The 20495-nt window shown below is 39.5% G+C and overlaps 1 protein-coding gene and 1 pseudogene across 4 annotated transcripts in view; one reads left to right on the forward strand and one right to left on the reverse strand.

Moving 5' to 3' along the window:
• Positions 1–20495, forward strand: part of SORCS2 (sortilin related VPS10 domain containing receptor 2) — a 1257082-nt gene that overhangs the window by 969862 nt on the left and 266725 nt on the right. The window lies entirely within an intron of this gene.
• LOC122731240 lies at positions 10105–10677 on the reverse strand (annotated as a pseudogene).

The raw sequence follows: 20495 nt of genomic DNA on the forward strand, positions 1-20495 counted from the left end.
CCAGGTAAGGGAAATTGTGTATTTGGATACTTTGATGGCTTTTCCATGAATGCACATCCCAACACCCTGATATGGTCTGGCCTTGTACAACTCCTGTTCCTATTTTTCCATCAATTTCTAAGGTCTATTCAAGTATCATGTACACTTTCCTCTGGTCTTTTAATATCTTGAAAGTATAAATGCATCCTGGAGCTTCCTTTCACTTTCCTTTATTCTTTTTGTTTGTTTGTTTTTTGTCTTGTTTTGTATTTTGAGGGGCAATGAGGGTTAAGTGACTTGCCCAGGGTCACACAGCTAGTAAGTGTCAAGTGTCTGAGGTTGTATTTGAACTCAGGTCCTCCTGAGTCCAGGGCCAGTGCTTTATCCACTGCACCACCTAGCTGCCCCACTTTCCTTTATTCTTTTTTTTTTTTTTTTTTTTTTTTTTTTTTTTTTTTTTTTTAGGCAATGGGGGTTAAGTGACTTGCCCACAGTCACACAGCTAGTAAGTGTCAAGTGTCTAAGGCCGGATTTGAACTCAGGTACTCCTGAATCCAGGGCCAGTGCTTTAACCACTGCGCCATCTAGCTGCCCCTTTCCTTTATTCTTACCCAACAATTTGCTCACCTCCTTTGATAATTGTATCTATCCTCAACTATGTCATTTGTTCCACTTCTCACATGCAAATCAGTATCAGTAATAGGCTACATCCCAGTGATACTTACTTTGCATTTTTCCTTTGGAGTTATTTAAAATTTTTGTTCTTATGAGAATGTAGCATCCCATGGCTCATAACTATATATAACTATCACAAAAGTATAGTTGTACTGAAGACTTAAGTTTTTTTGGTAGTGAACAATTTGTACTATTAAAAATGCAACATAAATTCTCAGACGCATTATCACTCATCTCATTTTCAATTCTCACCCACTCTATTGTCCATCTGTAGGGGTTGTCTAAAAAAAAATATATATATATATATATATATATATATATTTATAGTTGAATGCAATAGGCTTACTCCCTGGCCATGGATCTTAATCTGGTAAGTATGCATTTTTCATCTTTTTTTTTTTTCTAGTATGGATTGCTAGACCAACTTTTGTTTTGCATTTCTTCGCATTTTATTGAGGAGGCTCTGTAATGTTCTACTCAAGTAATGATGTCTTGTTTAAATAGAAGCATTTGGATGTGCTACAACTAATACAGAATCATTCTCTTATCGGGACTTTACAAGTTTTATGTTCCATGATACTAAGGAACACCTTCAGTGACTATGTATCTTCTCATTTTACACCTTCCTTGATTTCAAATCTCAGTGGATTGCTGAGAAAATTTATCTTTAACCACAATCACTTCTGACGTGGTGGAAGGGTACAGGATGAGATTGGGAACAAGGTAGGAGTCAACTTTCCTGAAATATAGAATTGAGAGGCATAATTGACATTTATGTAATGCTTTAAACTTAGGAAAAACCATTTACAAAGATTATTTCATTTGATCCTCATAAGAACCCTAAGAAGTAAATATTAACCTGTTTATTTCAGGTAAAGACACTGAGTTTTAGAGAGGTTAAGGGACTTACTCAGGGTCAAACAGCTAGAATTTCAATCTAGGTCTCTTCTGAGACCAAGTTCAAAACACTTTCCCATATCTCACATTGCCTCAGCAATACAGAACTCAGTCTTATCACCATTTCTTTGACACGTTAAATTGATATATATATATGCCACAGAAAGGATAGGGAGCCCCAAAACTATCTTCCACCTGCAACACTTCATTTCTTTGCAAAACAGAGATACGTGACAGTCAAGGCAACACTGGTTTAGACCACAAATCATCTCCAAAATATGAAGGAGAAAGATGACAAAAGCCATGAGCAATATCCCCTTATAGAACAATGCAGAGCAGTTAAAGAGACTTTGATATCAAGTCCAGCTAAGGCATATCATCTTACCATGGCACAGTAGGAAAAGCATGGGCTATGGAGTCTGGGGACTTCAATTTATATCCTGACTTTGCCAATCACATCTTATATGACCACAGACACATCATTAAACCTCTCTGGGCCTGTTTCTTTCTCTGTAAAATGAAAAGGTTGGGTTGCCTCTGAAATCTCTTCCCATTCTATGTCTAAAAATCTATGATTTCAAAAGTATTTTTATATAAAATATGAGAGGGGGGAGCTTCTTCCTCTGTCACAGATTGAAATACCCTCATCTCCTGTTACTCTTTCTTGCCTAAATCCCTTCAAAAAGTCATTGCAAAATGTCTATCAATCTCATTGGATTTCCCATAATTCTTTTAATTTTTTGTGGATGCCAGTGTGACACTCAGGCTGTTTGTTGTCTGACCTCACCAGTATACCCACCTCACTCTTTGGTTAGCCACATCCTCTATAATGCCACAAAGCCTTTAAGGCTATTTCTGGCATCCAAGGCATCATTGACAACATGCTTCAGGCTATCCATGAATCCCTGCGTCACCCTTTAGGTCTATGGAAATCTTAATTCTTCTGAGGTCATGGTGGTCCATCATTGAGGTTATTCTGGTCAACAAACAATTAGTCTCTAGGGACTAATGCCTCTTACTCAGGCTTCCAATAGTGAGGATTTTCTGTGATATCCATAGATCTAACATAATGAAAATCTTCTCAGATAGATATAATGCTGATGGAAATTATAATGTTGGCTAAGGAAAAGATTTATCCTCACTTTGTACATGCAGTAGCTAGGGCAAATGCCCAGGCTATTTTTTTAAACATTGTTAATGGGTATACACATGTTAGTGTTATTGTGAGTATGTAGATAGATAGATCTCTCTATATATACCTAAGACATATATATATAATACATATTTGTATGTGTGTCTATAGAGAGATGTATATATATGTATGTATGTGTATATATAAACATATGTGTGTGTATATATATATGTGTGTGTGTTCCCCTATAGTAGTCCCAATTTTCAAGTATGAGACATTGATAGAATACTCAAGATGACAATTCTGTCATTTGGATGAAATCCTCATGCCAGAGACATAAAGGCACTGAGTATACTTCAAAAGATTTTCTCACTTCCCTTGTCTTATATGATGCCCATCAAACAGCTGGGAACAAACATGGCATCAGAGATTTAGAGCTGAAATGGATTTTCCTTGTGCTACCATTCCATTTTTTAAGTCCATTTTTTCCCCATGGCGGTTAACTTCCTAGCACTCTTATTGTTTTAACATAATCAAACACTTGGGCTTTAGTTTCATAGTCTGTTAAGGGAGGACTTTGGATACTTGATAACAACTACTTCTCAATAGAGAGAAAGAAGTGGGATATGTTACCATGAGGTAACAAAGTTAAATTTATGTTGATGGTAATTGAAAAACGCACTGTTTATATTGGATCTAAAGTCAAAGAACCTAGGTTCCAATGCAGTCTCTGATACAACCTAAGTGACCTTGGGCAAATCACTCTCCTTTTTGGAGCTTCCCAGTATGATTGAACTAATAGGATTATTCCAGTCATGCTTTGGGGGAAAAAAAGATTAGATAAACTGTAAGGTTGCTATCTTCTCTTACATTCTTTGCTTCTGTTTTTCCTGGAGATCTTCGGTTTCAATCTCATTACCATTTTTGTAGTTACCTTATCTTCGTATAGACTATTCTTCAGCTAAATGAGAGTACTTACTTTTACCTGTATATTACATGGCTAGTCCAGGGCTTCTTAATGTCACAATATTATTATTCCCCTTTTAGAGATGAAAAAACAAGCCCAGAAAAGGTAGAACACCTTTTCCAAATGCATCTGGCCGCTATACTGTAGTCTTCAAACCCAAGTTTTCTTATTGTCTCCAGCTCCAGGACTTTCTACCTGCACCAAGTTATGTGACATCAAAGATTTCTCCTGATTGCAAACAATATTATGAGGGAGGGAAGAGAAGCTCCATAAATCTAAAGCTGAGCAGTGAAGGCATTTTGATTGCTTGGGTAACTTTTATGTAGGTTTGAAATGGGATAAGCATGAAATGTAATAGAGTTCAGGCAGCAGAGGGGAAAAAAGAATTGCCATTTCATTGACAGGAAACTTGACAGACCAACTTTCTTAAAGGGTCTCTCCCAATCCCTCTCCTTTTAATGGCTCCCTTCACAATGAATGAGCCTCTGATGAGAGATGACATAGCCCATTTCACTAAAGCAAACTCTTAAATTGTCACTTAAAATGATGTCCAAAGATCATGCTCATCTTATATGAAAGTGGGACCTACCTACACTGTTTGTTGAGTGAACAATGATAATAGTTTAAAATATGCCTTATCGTTATTACCATTGTTAATAATTCCTAAGACCTCTGTAGCACTTTCATGTACAGGATTGAAATTTGATCCTCATGGAAGCTTTAGAATTAAGGATGGGAGGGATTACATAACTATTTTACAAATAAAGAAACTGAGACTTAGAGAATCATAGAACTTTTTCAAGGTCATGTGTCAAGTGGGTGATAGAACCTCATGCTTTCTGACTTGAGGATTCTTCCCATTATTTATGTTTTACTTTTATTTGTGATACATAATTATAGTTTATACACATATCAAACATAGATATAATATACAGAAAGATACATATATGATGTATAATGTAAATTTTCTACATTATATTTAGATATACCTATATTCTAATACATATAACTTAGTATTTTAATTCCTTAACTGTTTTATAAATAATAAATACATATCAATTTATATAAATTATTCATATTATTTCCATTATGTAATACTTCCTACAACATCTGACCTTGTAGAATGGCAATTTACAAACTTTAGGCAGGATCATAATCATAAGTTACATTTAGAATATCTTTTTTAGATTCAACTCTTCTAGACTTAGAATTTGATTGCATCTTAAGGGTCATCTAACCCAACCTCATTTCATGGGTGAAGAAACTAAAGGAAAGATTTGTCCAAAGTCACAGAAGTAGTAAGTGAAAGAACTAGGATTTGAACTCAGATCCTGATGATTCTAAAGCCAGCTGAGAACACTACATTTTCTCATAAAACATTTTGACATGTGGAAACTATAAGACAAATCATGTGATTATTATTGGTTCCATTTTCAGATGGGGAGATTGAAGTTCAGAAGGGTTAGGCCACTTGTAAGGTCAGACAGATGGCCAATATGTAATCAGAACCCAAATATTTTGACTGAATACATGGTCTTTTCATTTATAAAACAAGGCTTCTAGGACTCTGTCTGATATGATCATGGGGGTGTATTTGGATGAGAAGATCTACAATCATCCCCTCTGGCCAGCTCATTAAGATGCATTTTAAATACCTATTTTTATGGCAACACTGTATTAAAATTGGGGGTGGAGAGGTATACAAAGGTAACACAATGAAACTGCTTCTGTCCTTCCAGGAATTCACATTCTAAAATGCTGTGCTTTGTAAAAAGTGGATATGTAGAGTTTCTTGAGTTCAGAAAAATGGCTTATAACAAGATCTCTGCTGTGTTTCTTACATTTCTCATTATATTACATCAAAGAATGAATGTGTGTGTGTGTGTGTGTGTGTGTGTGTGTGTTGTAAGGCAATAGCTGGGGGTGAGACTAAATCTAAGAACTGCTGATCCAAGTCCTATAAATCTGTGGATCCTACTGTTTCACAGGATGTGGGGGTAGAGTCAGTGATCACCTTTTGTTGAGACCTTTCTAAAATATTTACCTTCATGATTTGTGCAAAAACCTGTCTTAGTTCCCTTATTTTCACATCAGCACAGAATTCCAAAATATGTTTATGAATCATAACATCTAAAAAGTGCCATGTAGCACTTCTGATGGATATGTATGGGAAGGATTGTTTTGTTGTCATTGCTATTATTTGGGGGGGCAGGCAATGAGGGGTTAAGTGACTTGCCCAGGGTCATACAGCTAGCAAGTGTCAAGTGTCTGAGGATGGATTTGAACTCAGGGCCTACTGAATTTAGGGCCAGTGCTTTATCCACTGTGCTACCTAGCTGCCCCTTGTCATCATCGTTATTGTAGCTTGCTGCTGTTTATATTTTATCACAGTTGTGGTTTTGGGGTGGGATAGTCAGACCAGTAAGTGAGGAATTTCAAAAGGGCTTTAATAAAGTCATGATGTATAGTTCAATGCACAGCTCTACCAAAGTCACTGCCCCCAGGCAAAAACGAAAAAAATCAAAAACTTCCCACTTAGCCTGGCATTAATATTCCAGCCTGACCTGCTATCAATGGATCTTTCCATCATTCTTTCACACTGTTTCTTTTCAGACTCTACATTCATTCCAAACTGGGCTATTCTTCAATCTTGTCTTGTCTTTTCCAGCTTTTGTCCATTCTCACAGTCCAGCTTCCACTGCTGATATGCACTCTCTCCTTATTCTCATGTAACCCAGGATTCATGACTGGGCATTTGTATATGGCTCATTGATGGAGGGAAAAATTACTTGGCATTCTGTCCAATTGGAGGCCAAGGTTGCTGAGAACTTGGGACATCTCTTCTGCCGTCTAACTTTGAGAAAGGACCTACATGATGCCAGACTCTCTTCATGGAGAGGCCACTGGTAAGAGAAAATCTCTGGGAATGAAACCAACATGTCGAGGAGCCTGAACCTCCAACACATCCCTGATTTTTTGCTACTATACTAGACACCCAGGGAATCTCCTCTTGGGTGAGCATAGAGACTTAATTGAGGTGAGATATCCCATTCTTTGTAGAAGTGCTCTTTTATTCTGTGCACTGCCTGGCATGTTCTACTCTATCTAACCTTTCTAATTTCTATTTGCTCTCAGCTTGCATTGGTGGTATTTAAACATTTTTTCAGTGACCCCTTTTTGGGGGTTTTCTTGGAAAAATACTATAGTGGTTTATTATTACTTTCTACAGCTCATTTTACAGGTGAGAAAACTGAGGTAAACAAAATTAAGTGACTTGCCCAAGGTCACACAGCTAGTAAGTGTCTGAGGCCAGGATTTGAACTTAGGTTTTCCTGACTCTAGACCCGGCACTCTATCCACTATGACATCAAGTTGCCTATCACTTGGAATAATGGGGTTTAATCACTGATTCGCTATTGTGATAGTGTATGTGTAAGTAGCACTTGGTGGTAAGGGAGTCAAGCTTATTTTGGGACAGTCATTTCCTATTAATGTACAGCAGCCATGAGAGTAGCTTGAACTTAAAAAAAAACACATCTCCCCTAAACTAGTATAGTTGGTAAGACAGATTGATAAAATTATGGTCTGGTATGCTCTGTGAGGAGAGAAGAGTGGGCTAGTCAAGTGGCCCCAGTCTCCTGGATTCTCCAGGTAGGAATCAAAGTGTCCTTTAGAGAACAGTGGGTAAGATTCCAAAGGTATCTGTCCTCACTTCTTTGTGAACTACTTTTAGACAAACCTCTGTGGACATACTTATAACATACATGGATGACATACATCCCTCACACTCATCTCTTGGAAACCTTTTCTCCCTTCCAGGATTGAGCCCAGGTGCCCATTCATCCATGAGACCTTCCTCTATCTCCAAGAGCATTCTGTCTCAAGATCTTTCTTGCCCCTATTGGGATGTGCCTTGTACAGTACTTATTTGCATATATTTTGTGTCCATCCCCACCATTGAATCCTAAGTTCCTTGAGGGTGTTAGCACTGTCTTTTCTCTGTGCAGCACAGGATTTTGCAAGTGATAGGCCCTTAACAAACATTTGATTGACAGCTTTGTCAATAATAAGAAAAGATGTAGGCTGTATAATTATCCTGTTGTTGTGATTCCTAGTTATTTAAGCAACCAGGTCCAAAGACTGTTCATTAATGCATAAATGGGAAGTTGGAGTAAGATCTCCAGGGGAGGAACACAGTGTTTCATCCCTGGATCTGTGTTTATTTGTTTGTTTGTTTGTTGGTGAGGTAATTGGGGTTAAGTGAGTTGCCCAGGGTCACACAGCTAGTAAGTGTTAAGTGTCTGAGGCTGGATTTGAACTCAGGTCCTCCTGAATCCAGGGCCAGTGCTCTATCCACTGCACCACCTAGCTGCCCCTGTCAGGGTTTTTTTTTTTTTTTTCACATTTCTGTGTCGTTTTATTTCAAGAGGTAAAGCTTTTCAATTACGCCATCAATGAACACATTCTTTAAGACAAAGGCATCTTTGTTAAAAGTGGTTTTACACAGAAAGAGAATTAAGAGCAAAGTCAGTTCCCTGAATCATTCACAGTTAGGTGCACTAGTAACTTGGTGCAAGTGTAGACACAAAAGGGAATTGGACTTTGAAGCCATTTGCTTCTGAGTAAAGCTATTTGGTGGTTCTAACCCAAGGATGCACAATTCTCTTCTGGACCAGGTAGGCTAAAGTAGTATTAAAAAGAAATAAAAGATTTGAAAGGGGCCACTGTGACAGACCTGAATGATGGGCATTCATAGCACTAAGGGCAAGAGGAGAGACAATAAGACTTTCAATGTGTATTTTGGGTTAAGGGAAGGGCGGAGTGAAGGAGTAGGTACCAACAAAACAGTGTGAATTATGGAACGCAGTTAAAAGGATAGGCTCTGTGAGCCATGTGATGTGATGCATATATAGTCAAGGCACATGGTTGGGATAATTCAAGAGGAGCTGCAATCTGAAAAGAATGGAGCACAGACACTAATTCTTAAGGTAACAAAGGGGTCAGAATTTCATGTAATCTCATGGAAGGGCACTTGTTGAGAAATCAATATAGGTGGACCCTGGCTCCCTCTGAGATATACAAGTACCAATTTCCTTGATAGCAGGTGTGTCCTTTACACTACAGGGTCTCTAGCTAAGTTCCAAGACAGGCTCATTACAGTTTTATGTACCATAATATTTGCTTTCTTTCCATCTCCACTCTAGTCAAATAATTTTTTAAATCATTTCAATTTTTAAAGGAACCTGCCCCACCCAATGAAGAATGTTTAGTCACCAAAATGTGCTTTGCTTGGTGACCTGAGCTCTGGCCAAGTATTTGCTAAATCTCTTGTCCAAATGTAGACAGACACTTAATGTGCACAGGCCTGGCCTTGAAGGATCTGCAGCCTTGTAGCTCAGCAGCAACCAAACCCAATACAGGGGATAGAGAGAGAGAGGTACTCTCAGCTACCACACCAGCTCCATTGCTGACTTGGTATTCATTTTATTCATTCAAGGCAACGCAACTATTAAGCCCCCATAAGAAAAAAGATTTCCCGTGTTCTACTTAAATAACTTCCAAGCCAATCCAAGCCGTTAAAGAGTCTCTCTTCCAGTATCTTGCTTGGCCAAAGCAGTTCTACCACTTTGGGAACAAGAGGGTTGATTTGAAGAGTCCCTCCCCTCAAGAGGACAAAAATACTTAAACACACAAACAAGGAAAGTAGCTACATTGTTCCAACTTTGGACATGAATGAAACCATCACTTTTTCAACTCAATTGCAATAGAAAAGCAGAGGAACAGATTGGTCCATTTTTCTGAACTGGGTGCCAGAAAGTATCATACGGGATGAATGGACTTGAGGAATTCCAACAGGCGCTGATTCCCACCTGGTTAGCAACGATAGGTCTTAAATGAGCTTTACATGAACAGATAAACAACACCAATCCTGCAATTCCAACCCCCCCAAAGGAGCAAAGGTGGGGCCCCCCCACTCCAGATTCTCTAGTTGGAATGGTGTCCGTCCATACATATCAGAAGAGATGAGGCTGAGATGGCATCATTTGGATTCTATTAAAGTGCAAATGCTTTGGTGTATACAGTCACACCAATGTGTTCCTTCTTTATTCCCAAGCAGCAGTTGGAGACCTGAGTGGCTTCTTCTGGGTAACAGCAAAGAGTTCAAAATGACAAGTGTCCTTTCAATCAAGATGGCAGTGGCGCAGAAGCAGTGACTGGATGGCTCCATTTGGGGGGCACTGGGATACATAAAGAAAAGTGCAGTCTGGGAATGACGGAAGAAAAGTAGAAGGGATGGATAGTTGCAATCAGGAGGAACTTACTGGCTTGTTCGTAAATCCTTGCTCCCTCATGTTCTTGGCTTACGATTGTTTGCTGAATTTATTTCACCACACAGCTTGGCCAGGTAAGATGAAGATCATTGCTGCAATGAGGATGATGACAGTGAGTTTCAGGTTCTTCATATACATGGCTCTGGCAAGGTTCCTGCTAGTAGTTTTGAAGGTGACTGATGAATCTACCAGATGTTCTGTTTTATCTATCCGTAACTCCAGTCTTTCTCCTCATTGGGCCACTAGATCAATGTTCCGGACCATGATTCCTTTTAGTTCATCCACTTGAGCTTGAGTCTCCACCACTTTATCCACTTGTTTGTTCTCAGAGTGATGTTCCATCTGTGCAGCCAGAACACTGTAGAACTCACTGTTCATGGCATAGGGAAGGGCTGTTTGGGTTCTGGAGCCATATGTAGTCTGAAACCTCTTCTTGATTTCATTCAGAAAACTGAAGGCTCGGGAACGTTCAAAGTCATCATCTGTGATACAAAGCTACACAATCCTGTCTTGGCAGATGTAGTGAAATAGGTAATTTCCATGTGAATAAGTGAGTTTGTTATTTTCAGAGGGTATTTTAGCCAGAATCTGCTCTGTCACCTCCAGGAAGTTTCCACCACACCAGGCATGTTTGGCAAGGATGGTTGTGCCTCTGGCAACAACTGTGATAAGGATTGCCATGCTTTCAATCTCAGTGGCGGCAGGCCAGCCCACCCGAGTGTCCCCAGTCAGCGGCAGAGGCTCGCTCAGCTCAGCTCACTGGCCCGAGGGGGAAGGAGGGTGGTGCAGACTTCTGTCAGGGTTTTTTTTTAAGCATTTTTATTAGAAGCTTAATGAAAGCTTCTGTGACATTCTTATGAAATATACAAACGTCATAGAACTAAGAGTGATAATTAGAATGTTGGACATCAGAAAAAATTCTCTAAGGTGGGAATGATGGCTCCTGTCAAACCAAATGAAATCTGATTGAGATAAATGCCAAGTCTGTTTTGTGGTAAAGAACTGTATAAGTGGCATAGGTAGGTGGCACAGTGATAAAGCACTAGCCCTGGATTCAGGAGGACCTGAGTTCAAAGCTGGCCTCAGACACTTAACACTAGCTGTGTGACCCTGTGCAAGTCACTTAACCCTCATTGCCCCATAAAACACACACACACACACACACACACACACAGAAATAACAGCAACAAAACAAACAAAAACAAACAAACAAAAAAAACCTGAATAAGCAATTAATAGGATCACATAGCTTGTGGATGTCAAGCTGGAAGGGACCTCAGAAAACATCTGGTCCTATTATTTCTTTCTTTCTTTCTTTCTTTCTTTCTTTCTTTCTTTCTTTCTTTCTTTCTTTCTTTCTTTCTTTCTTTCTTTCTTTCTTTCTTTCTTTCTTTCTTTCTTTCTTTCTTTCTTTCTTTCTTTCTTTTTTTTTGGTGAGGCAATTGGGGTTAAGTGACTTGCCCAGGGTCACACAGCTAGTTAGTATCAAGGGTCTGAGGCCAGATTTGAAGTCAGGTCCTCCTGAATCCAGTGCCGGTGCTCTGTCCACTGTGCCACCTAGCTGTCCCCATTTCATTTTGTAGATGAGGAAACCAAAGGCCAGAAAAGTTACATGCCTTGACTGAGATCACACAAGTAAAATAAGGGAGAAGGCTGTAAAGAGACCAGTTTTAGCCTACCATCTTTAAGAACTTCATGTCTATCAGCAGAAGGTTCTACCTTAGGAGAAAACACTTTCCTTACTTGTGGAGGTGTTGAACCAAGAGGTGTATCACCAACTATCAAGATTCATGAGTAGAGGGGGCAGCTAGGTGGCAAAGTGGATAATGCACTGGCCCTGGATTCAGGAGGACTTGATTTCAAATCCAGCCTCAGACACTTGACATTTACTAGCTGTGTGACCCTGGACAAGTCACTTAACCCTCATTGCCCAGCCCAAAAAAGAAAAGATTCATGAGGAGGGGATTCATTCATTAGAGAAGTGGTTGGACTGAAGTGTGACTTCTCTAGGTGAAACCATGTCACTCAATCTACCTTCTATCTGAGAGAAAAGGAGCACACAATACATTTATATTTAATTTCTGGAAGAAGAGTCAGCAAGATGATATCACCTTTATGAAGCTTCCTCCCAACAAATACTTTAAATGAATGGGAGGATTGTGCTTTGTGTGCCTGTTCCCTTTTTGAGCCATAACTAAGGCAGGGCAATTGAAGTTATGCACCAAGGCATCACAAAGTAGAAGACTCTAGCAGTCCCTCATTCTTTCAGCACCATAGAAACAATTGAGTTAGAAAAAAAAATTCATATGAGAAGCTATGTGCTTCCTACCAACCCTCTCCTCAATGTCTTCTACCTGCCACCCCCCCAGCAACATTACCTCCTACATGAAGCCTTTCCTATCCCATAGCTTCTAGCATCTCCTTCCTCCAAATTATCTTTTCTATGTTTGTCTATGCATGTTCATCTTGTCTCCCATGATAAAATATAAGCTCTTTGAAGGCAGGGACTGTTTCATTTCTTTGTGTATCTCCAGGTCCTAGTACAGGGTTTGGTACACAGTGGGTGCTTAATAAATGTTTGTTGATTAATTGATTGAATAATGTCTCCCTGCCAGTCTCCCTTCCCCACCAAGAGCACCCTCACCATATCCTGTCTCATGCCATGGAGCCAAGTCCCAGGGGTCTTTTCCTCAGTGAATCTTGTATCCTATGGGTTCTTTTTCATGCCCAAGGCCATTGAAGTTTTCACAAAAGGTTGAGGTAAAGGCATCTTCTATGCTTCTGTCTTATTTGCTCAGCACCCATTTTGATAAGTTTATCTCAAGTATCAAAATCAAGTTATAGTTTTAAAAGTAGGAACTCTTTCCCTGGAGGATCTGTCCCCACCTAATTTTACTCTTGCCTCTATTGTCTTTGGGGAAAGGGGGAAGCATAGAAGGGAGTCAAAATGCTTCTATTCTACTGTCTGACATGAGTTGTTTAGCACGAAGGTCATTGTGGGGATGGGGATATTTTGAATATATCTCATAAGCTAGAGTTATGGAAATTAATTTGTGGTCCTTCCTGGTTCTTCTCCTCTTTCTCACATTCAACAAAAACAAACAGTGAAAGACCCCCAGTGGAGTACAAGTTGGCTTAATGAATCACATTTTGCTTACCAACTAAGCTAAAAATGGCATTTGGACCATGTGGTGTGTATTTCAGAAATGCTATTGTGATCTGGTTACAGCTATTCAACTTTTCAAAAAGAAATCAAGCTAATGACAGGCAAAGATGATATCACCTTTTTAAGGACAGTATGATTTTAGAGGAGGAAATGACAGACTGCTCCAGTACCTTTGCCAAGAAAACCCCATGGACAGTATGGTCCAAAGGGTCACAAAGAGTTGGACACAACTGAACAACAGTAACAATGACTGGTGTAGGAGATTGCAAGTATCCATTCCTTTAAAACACAGACTATGAGAGCAGAGAAGAAGCTTTAGAACAGAGCATTTAGATTGTTCAAGCTGGGAGGAACATTAGAATATAGAACATGGAATCCTGGAGCTGCAAAGGGCATTCAATATTGAATATTAGAGTTGTCAGTCCCGGAAGGCATATTAGAACACAGAGCTTGTCTTCCTTCAAACTTGATAGCTTATTCCCCTCTCTGTTCCTTTATTCATGTTAATCTCCTTAAGGGTATCTCTTCTTATCCCCTTTCCTTTCAAACACCATCCATTCTTCAGTCTGACTTCCCTGCAACCTTTGAGTACACATTACACAACTTGTGTAGGAAGACGTTCCTGACTCCTACCAAGCACATTGATGCCTCCATTCTCTGTTCTTCAGCCACATCGTTGTCTGCATCATCAAGTCTAGGATCCTGTTCATCTTGTTTTTGCTATCACCACCATGATTAAGTTCCTTGAGGACAGGTAGCATGCCATGATATCAGGAGGTAATGTCATGACTTGCAGTGAATTGGATTTAAGTGAGGGAGGGCTGTGCAAAGCTACTAGCGTTACTCTCTCCTCCAGAGCCATCTGGGTCCAGTGGCAAGATATACATCAGGATAACTGGAGATGACCCCGTATATTTAAGGCAACTGGGGTTAAGTGACTTGCCCAGGGTCACACAGCTAGTAAGTATCAAGCATCTGAGGCCAAATTTGAACTCAGGTCCTCTTGACTCCAGGGCCAGTGCTCTATCCACTGTGCCACCTAGCTTTCCCTAAAGTATGGGTTAACTCATCCATAATAGAACCACGGCAGGAGCTTCAATCCTTGATTGGTATAAAATTAGTCCTAGTTAATAATGTTTGCCCATTTGTATAACATGCTTTGTAGTTTATAAAGTACTACCTTTGGAACAGCCCTGCGATATGATCAGTGCAGATGTTTTATGTCCATTTCACAAACAAGGAAACTAAGACTGAAAAAATTTAAAACAAGGTATTGTACAGATCATCATAGGGTGGCACACAGCATGGAATAGTACTGAAATCAGGAAGACTCAATTTTAATCCTGCTTTAGGGACTTACTAGCTGTGTAGAACAATGGAAGGAATATTAGCTTTGGAATCTAAAGACCTGAGTTCAAGCCCTCTCTCTGATGCTTATTATTTTTGTGACCTTAGTCAAATCACTTCACCTCCATTGTTCTTAGTTTCTCATTTGTAAAAGGAAAGACTTGAACTATGACCTCTCTGGTCCTGTCACATTGTAAGTGTACAGTCCTTTAAATCATTTAATCTTTCCAAGCCCCTATTTTTTCATTTGTAAAATGAATATAATAATAATACCTACCTTACAGGGTTATTGTGAAGATCAACTGATATGATTTATATAAGGGTTTTGTAAACTTTGAAATTCTTTATAAAAGCTGTTGATTATGATGATTCATACTACCAGTAATAATAATAGTCATGGTACTAGTGGTAGTAGTAGTAGTAGTAGTAGTAATAGTAATAGTAGGAGTAGTTGTAGTAGTAATGATGGTAGTAGTAGTTGCTGTGGTGGTAGTGGTGATAGTAGTAGGAGGAACAGGAAGATGAGGAGGAGGGGAGGGTGGTGGTGGTGGGAGGAGGAGGAGGAGGAGGAGGAGGAGGAGGAGGAGGAGGAGGAGGAGGAGGAGGAGGAGGAGGAGGAGAAGGAGAAGGAGAAGGAGAAGGAGAAGGAGAAGGAGAAGGAGAAGGAGAAGGAGAAGAAGAAGAAGAAGAAGAAGAAGAAGAATAAGAAGAAGAAGAAGAAGAAGAAGAAGAAGAAGAAGAAGAAGAAGAAGAAGAAGAGGAGGAGGAGGAGGAGGAAGAGGGCAGGTGTCAGGGCATGCGGGAGGGGCTCAAAATATTTATAATTTTGGCCAGAGTCCCACAATGTGTGGCCCAAAGTAGTGGTGGTGGTGGTGGTGGTAGCAGTAATAGTACCACCGTCATCACCAGCACTACTGCCACCACTACTACTACCACCACCACTCCTATCATAACCATTACAACTACCACTACTACTAGGACTCATAAATCACAAAGACCTGAATTCATCTTTATCTGTGAGACCCTGGTCACAGATTCATCTTTCAAACACTCAAGTTTCTTCCTCTATAAAATGAGGGGCAGGGATGATCACTAGTTTTCTTTCAGCTCTAAGGGGGAAAGGAATAAGTTCTTATATAGTACCTTCTGTGTGCCAAGTACTTGCTAAGCACTTTACAAATATTATTTCATTTTATCCTAATAACAACCCTGTGAGATAATTGCTTTATTTATCCCATTTTGCAGATAAGGAAATTAAGGCAAACAGATTAAGTGACTTGTCCAGGATCACACTACTAGTGTCTCAGGGCCAATGTAAACTCAGATCTTCCTGACTCCAGAGCCAGTATTGTATCTCCCACAAGCTACTTGGCATTCCCTGAGTTCAAACGCGGACTCTTCTTCTTACAACCTTAGTGACCTCATGAATGTAATCTCCAATTCTGTTTCTTTGTCTGTAGGATGATCTCTACATTCCTTCCCAATTTTCCTATGACTTGCTTAGGTCCACGATAAAAGTCTTTTGTTTGGGACTGAACCTGGGTCATCTGATTCCTTGATCACTCTCCTTTCCACTGCACCACACTGCTGCTCTCTTAGGTATTAGCTGAATTCTAGTTATTGCTGCCAAATCATCCAATATTTCATTCATCCCAGTAGCTGAGGAGATGGAAGTTGGCAGTAGGGGAAAAAGTCACACTGGCTCCCCCCTAAAAGAGAAGCTAATGTTGTCTCAGCCCAGGACAGATGCTCTCTACCTAATTATAAAACCCATTTAAACAAAATTCACAAAACATAATAACTTTATTATTACTGAGATGTGTTTTGCACTCATAACTTAAAGAGCTTGTCTTTAAAAGAGAGACGATAAAATTGTTTAATTACTCAGTTTTAAAACCAGCCGAGCAGAAATTATGTGTCTTGGTGTATGTTCTCTAAGTAGTCATCCAAACTGGGTTGGGAAATTTCACTATGTCTGCTATGAAGTCAGATTTTCCCCATATGACCTACTCACAGAGACAGAATGAATTTTGTCAGGGCTCGCTCCATCATTTCCACCATTGTCCAAATCTCCATTAGCTCCTCTTTATCACAAACATTTATTGAGCATCTATTTTTTGTAAGACTCACTTTTTTTTTCTTTTTCTTTTTTTAAATTTTTTTTAGCAAGGCAATTGGAGTTAAGTGACTTGCCCAGGGTTACACAGCTAGTAAGTGTCAAGTGACTGAGGCTGGATTTGAACTCAGGTCCTCCTGACTCCAGGACCAGTGCTCTATCCACTGTGCCACCTAGCTGCCCCTCTTTTTTTTCTTAAATGTACAAAATTATTTTTATTTTTTTTAAATTACATGTAAACAATTTTATGGTTTTTTTTTTTAATTTTAAGTTCTACATTCTCTCCCTCCTTCTCCTTGAGCAAATCGATATAGATTATATGTGTGCCATCATGCAAAATATTTTCATATTAACCATCTTGCAAAAATTCAGATGACGATGATGATAGGGTTTAAAAGTATGCTTCAGTCAGCATTCAGACTCCATCAGTTCTTTCCCAGGAGGTAGATTTTTCATCATAAGTCCTTTGCAATTGTTTTATATCATTGTATTGGTGAGAATAGTTAAAAGACCCTCTGTTTCAAAGAGGTATAAGGAGAGGCCTTATTCTCCAGGGGCTTACATTCTAGTTCCTGAGGAAGGACAGTCACAGTAGCAATAATAAAATCTGACTTTAAAATTGTACCTTGCAGTTTACAAAACACTTGATACAAACTGTTTATTCTTTTTGTCACAATGAACCTGTGAGATAGGGAAGACAGCCATCATACCCATTTTACAGATGAAGAAATAGAAGTTCACAGAGATTAAATAACTTACCCAATATCACATAGCTAATTGAGTTTAAATTCAAATCCAGGTTTTCTGATGACAAATCTGTAAGACATTGTACTGCCTCAAGTCCCTAGCAATGCATGGGGTCCAACCCCATTAAAAAATATACACAGGGGCAGCTAGGTGGTGTGGTGGATAGAGCACCGGCCCTGGATTCAGGAGGACCTGAGTTCAAATCCAGCCTCAGACACTTGACATACTTACTAGCTGTGTGACCCTGGGCAAGTCACTTAACCCCAATTGCCTCATCGAAAAAAAAAGAGTAAAAAAAAAAGATATAGATATATAGATATACATACACAGAGGCATACATGTATGCATGTGAACACACATGCATATGTGTCTATATGTCTATACATGTGAACGTTCATGGACATGTGTGCATGTATCACAGCTAACATTTACCCAGCACTTTTTGTTTTACCAACACTTTACATGTATTATCTCACTGAATCTTCACAAAAGCCCTGTAAGGTACAGTAGATGCTATTATACAGGTAAGGATTAGAGGCTGAGAAAGAGATGGAGGGATTTTCCCAGGGTCACTTACTGCCAGTAAGCTTCTGAAGTTGGATTTGAACAACAATCTTCCTGACTTTAAGCCCAGTACCTCATACTGCCTGCCTTTTGGATGATGTTTTATACCATTTTGTTGATGTGTAAATTTATACACATAAACGTGTACTTATAGGTACACATCTATAAATACGGAAGGATAAGTAGATGGCTGCCTTTGTCATCAGGAAGACCTGGTTTTGAGCCATGTCTCTGGCACATGCTGCTCATGTGGCCTTGAGTAAAACATTTAAACTCTTAGTGCTCCCTTCTGCTCCATAAAGATAATCAGTTACATAGAAATCACTGACCAGTGTCGTGGGAAGAAATTTCTACACACAGATGTTGCTTTTGTATATAAACGATGCCTTTTCTATACAGTGGTGAATGAGAGAGTGGGCTGCAACCAGAAGTACTAGTAGAGCCATCAGCATCTCATTTATTGTCAGAAAAAGAGGGGTCCTAGGTGGGAATTGAGACAATGAGGGATGCCAGGGAGACAAGATACATACTGCAGTGGCAACTGTAAAGTGTAAAAGACTTTCAGCATGTTGCTTATGTGCTCTTTGGAAGATTTACTTGAGGGTGATGACAAATCATCCAGGATAAGAACTTTGAAGGGTAGATGTCCTGGTAGTTATTGCACCCACATGAATGAAATCATGCAGCTATTGAGAGATGTGTCTATGTGTATGTCTCCCCACTTTGTGTCTCTCTTAGTCTCTATCTCTATCTGTCTCTCTCAAAAAAAATTTTTTCTTGGGCAATTTTTGTTCCCCTGCTGGCTTCCCTGTATTGTCTCCCTATCAGAAAAATCTGTGGCAGCTCTGACACAATGTTGAGTCTCTCATCTGCCTAGGCAGCAGCCTGGGATGTAGCAGGATGTTGTGATCAATGTCAGCACTGGAGCTGTCCTCCTTCCTTGTATCGGTCAGAGTGCCTGGACCATCAGAAAACAAACCTTTAAGAGTCCATCCTCCAAGAATCACCCCTCCTCCTAATTGCTCTTAATTGTATTCTTTTTTTCTATAAAAATATACAAAATTTGCTAGGGCCTTGGCTGAGAGGAAATTAGATGTTTTTTATTAGGTTTTTCTTTCTTTTCTAGGGGTTCCGCAATATCTTGTTCTCAAGTGAATTTTTTTGGTGTTTCTTTTAAGGGTAAAAGGAAACTGAGAATGCTGGGTGGTGTAGTGGATAGAATGCTGAGGCAAAGTCAGAAAGAACTGAGTTCAAATTTGACCTCAGACACTTATTGGCTGTGTGACCCTGGGAAAGTCATTCAACCTATGTTTTACTCAATTTCTTTATCTGTAAAATGATGATAAAAGTAGTACCTACTGGGGCAGCTGGATGCTGCAGTGAATAAAGCACTGGCCCTGGATTCAGGAGGACCTGAGTTCAAATTTGGCCTCAAATACTCGACACTTGCTGTGACCCTGGGCAAGTCACTTAACCTTCATTGCCCCACAAAAAAGTAGTACCTATCTCCCAGAGTTGTTTTAAGGAGAAAACAAGATAATATTTATAAAGTGCCATCAAAATATAGCCCTTTCTCCAGTAGAGGATAAATACTATTACTTTCAGTCAGTCTGGAGAGCAAGGGGATTTTTTTTTCAGTGATCTGCAGGGGTATGCTTGTGTTCCTGCAGTGTCAAGAAACTGTAACATATGCATGAAATACTGATTATTCTCCCTCCTAGCACAGAAGGAGAAAGAGTTGGGGAATGCCCCCTCTATTCTTTAGTCCTTGAAAGAGTGAAAGAGGAACATCAAGGTAAAATCAAAAAAGAAAAGGGATGCTAAGAACCTGATGGGGATCTTAACTTGTTAAGAGGTTTGATGGTAGAAATGTTCCTTCAAGCACTGATGTTCTAAAGCCCCTTACAGCTTTAATATCATACAATCACCTACTTTGAGGAAGAAAGTTTTTTTTTTTACAATGATCAAATTATGCCCTATATGTGGCTGCTTATTCTTCCTCTATGTAGGGCCAGCTCAAATTGGAAAGCTCTCAACATATTGGCTGAGCCAGAGTCCCTGATGGCATGAACTGAGGGATACTCATACAGTTAAAATTTATCAGCTTGCTCTAAAGAATGCAGAAGGTATTTTTCTCAAGCAAACACATTATTTGAATACCTCATACAAGTGTGAACAGGTCCCTACTTAGTGAGTGAGCTCATTGTTCATCCATGATACAGAAATTTTAAATGAGGCATTATCTTTAAATACCAAGCATCTACATCATAGAGAAGAGTTGGTGTTTACAATGGGAGGCTGAAAGGCATGGATGGAATAGTAAAAATAAAAATAGCAAATGTTGCTTTGCCCCCATTCACAAACATTTGCAAAGGAAAAGTAGCTAGTTATTTCAGAAAACTGTACTCCTCATTCCTAAGACTGCCAAAACTGGAGGGGGAGGGGGGAATGAGGAGGAGGAGCACCTCCCAAAATGTATGGCCATTGTAACTTTTTTTAAAATGCAGAAAAGAAAGTAGAGAATGAAGGACAGACCAAGCGGAACAGTTTAAACTTGCCATGTGGGATTTACC

Source organism: Dromiciops gliroides, chromosome 6, assembly GCF_019393635.1.
Source record: "Dromiciops gliroides isolate mDroGli1 chromosome 6, mDroGli1.pri, whole genome shotgun sequence".
Lineage (NCBI taxonomy): Eukaryota > Metazoa > Chordata > Mammalia > Microbiotheria > Microbiotheriidae > Dromiciops > Dromiciops gliroides.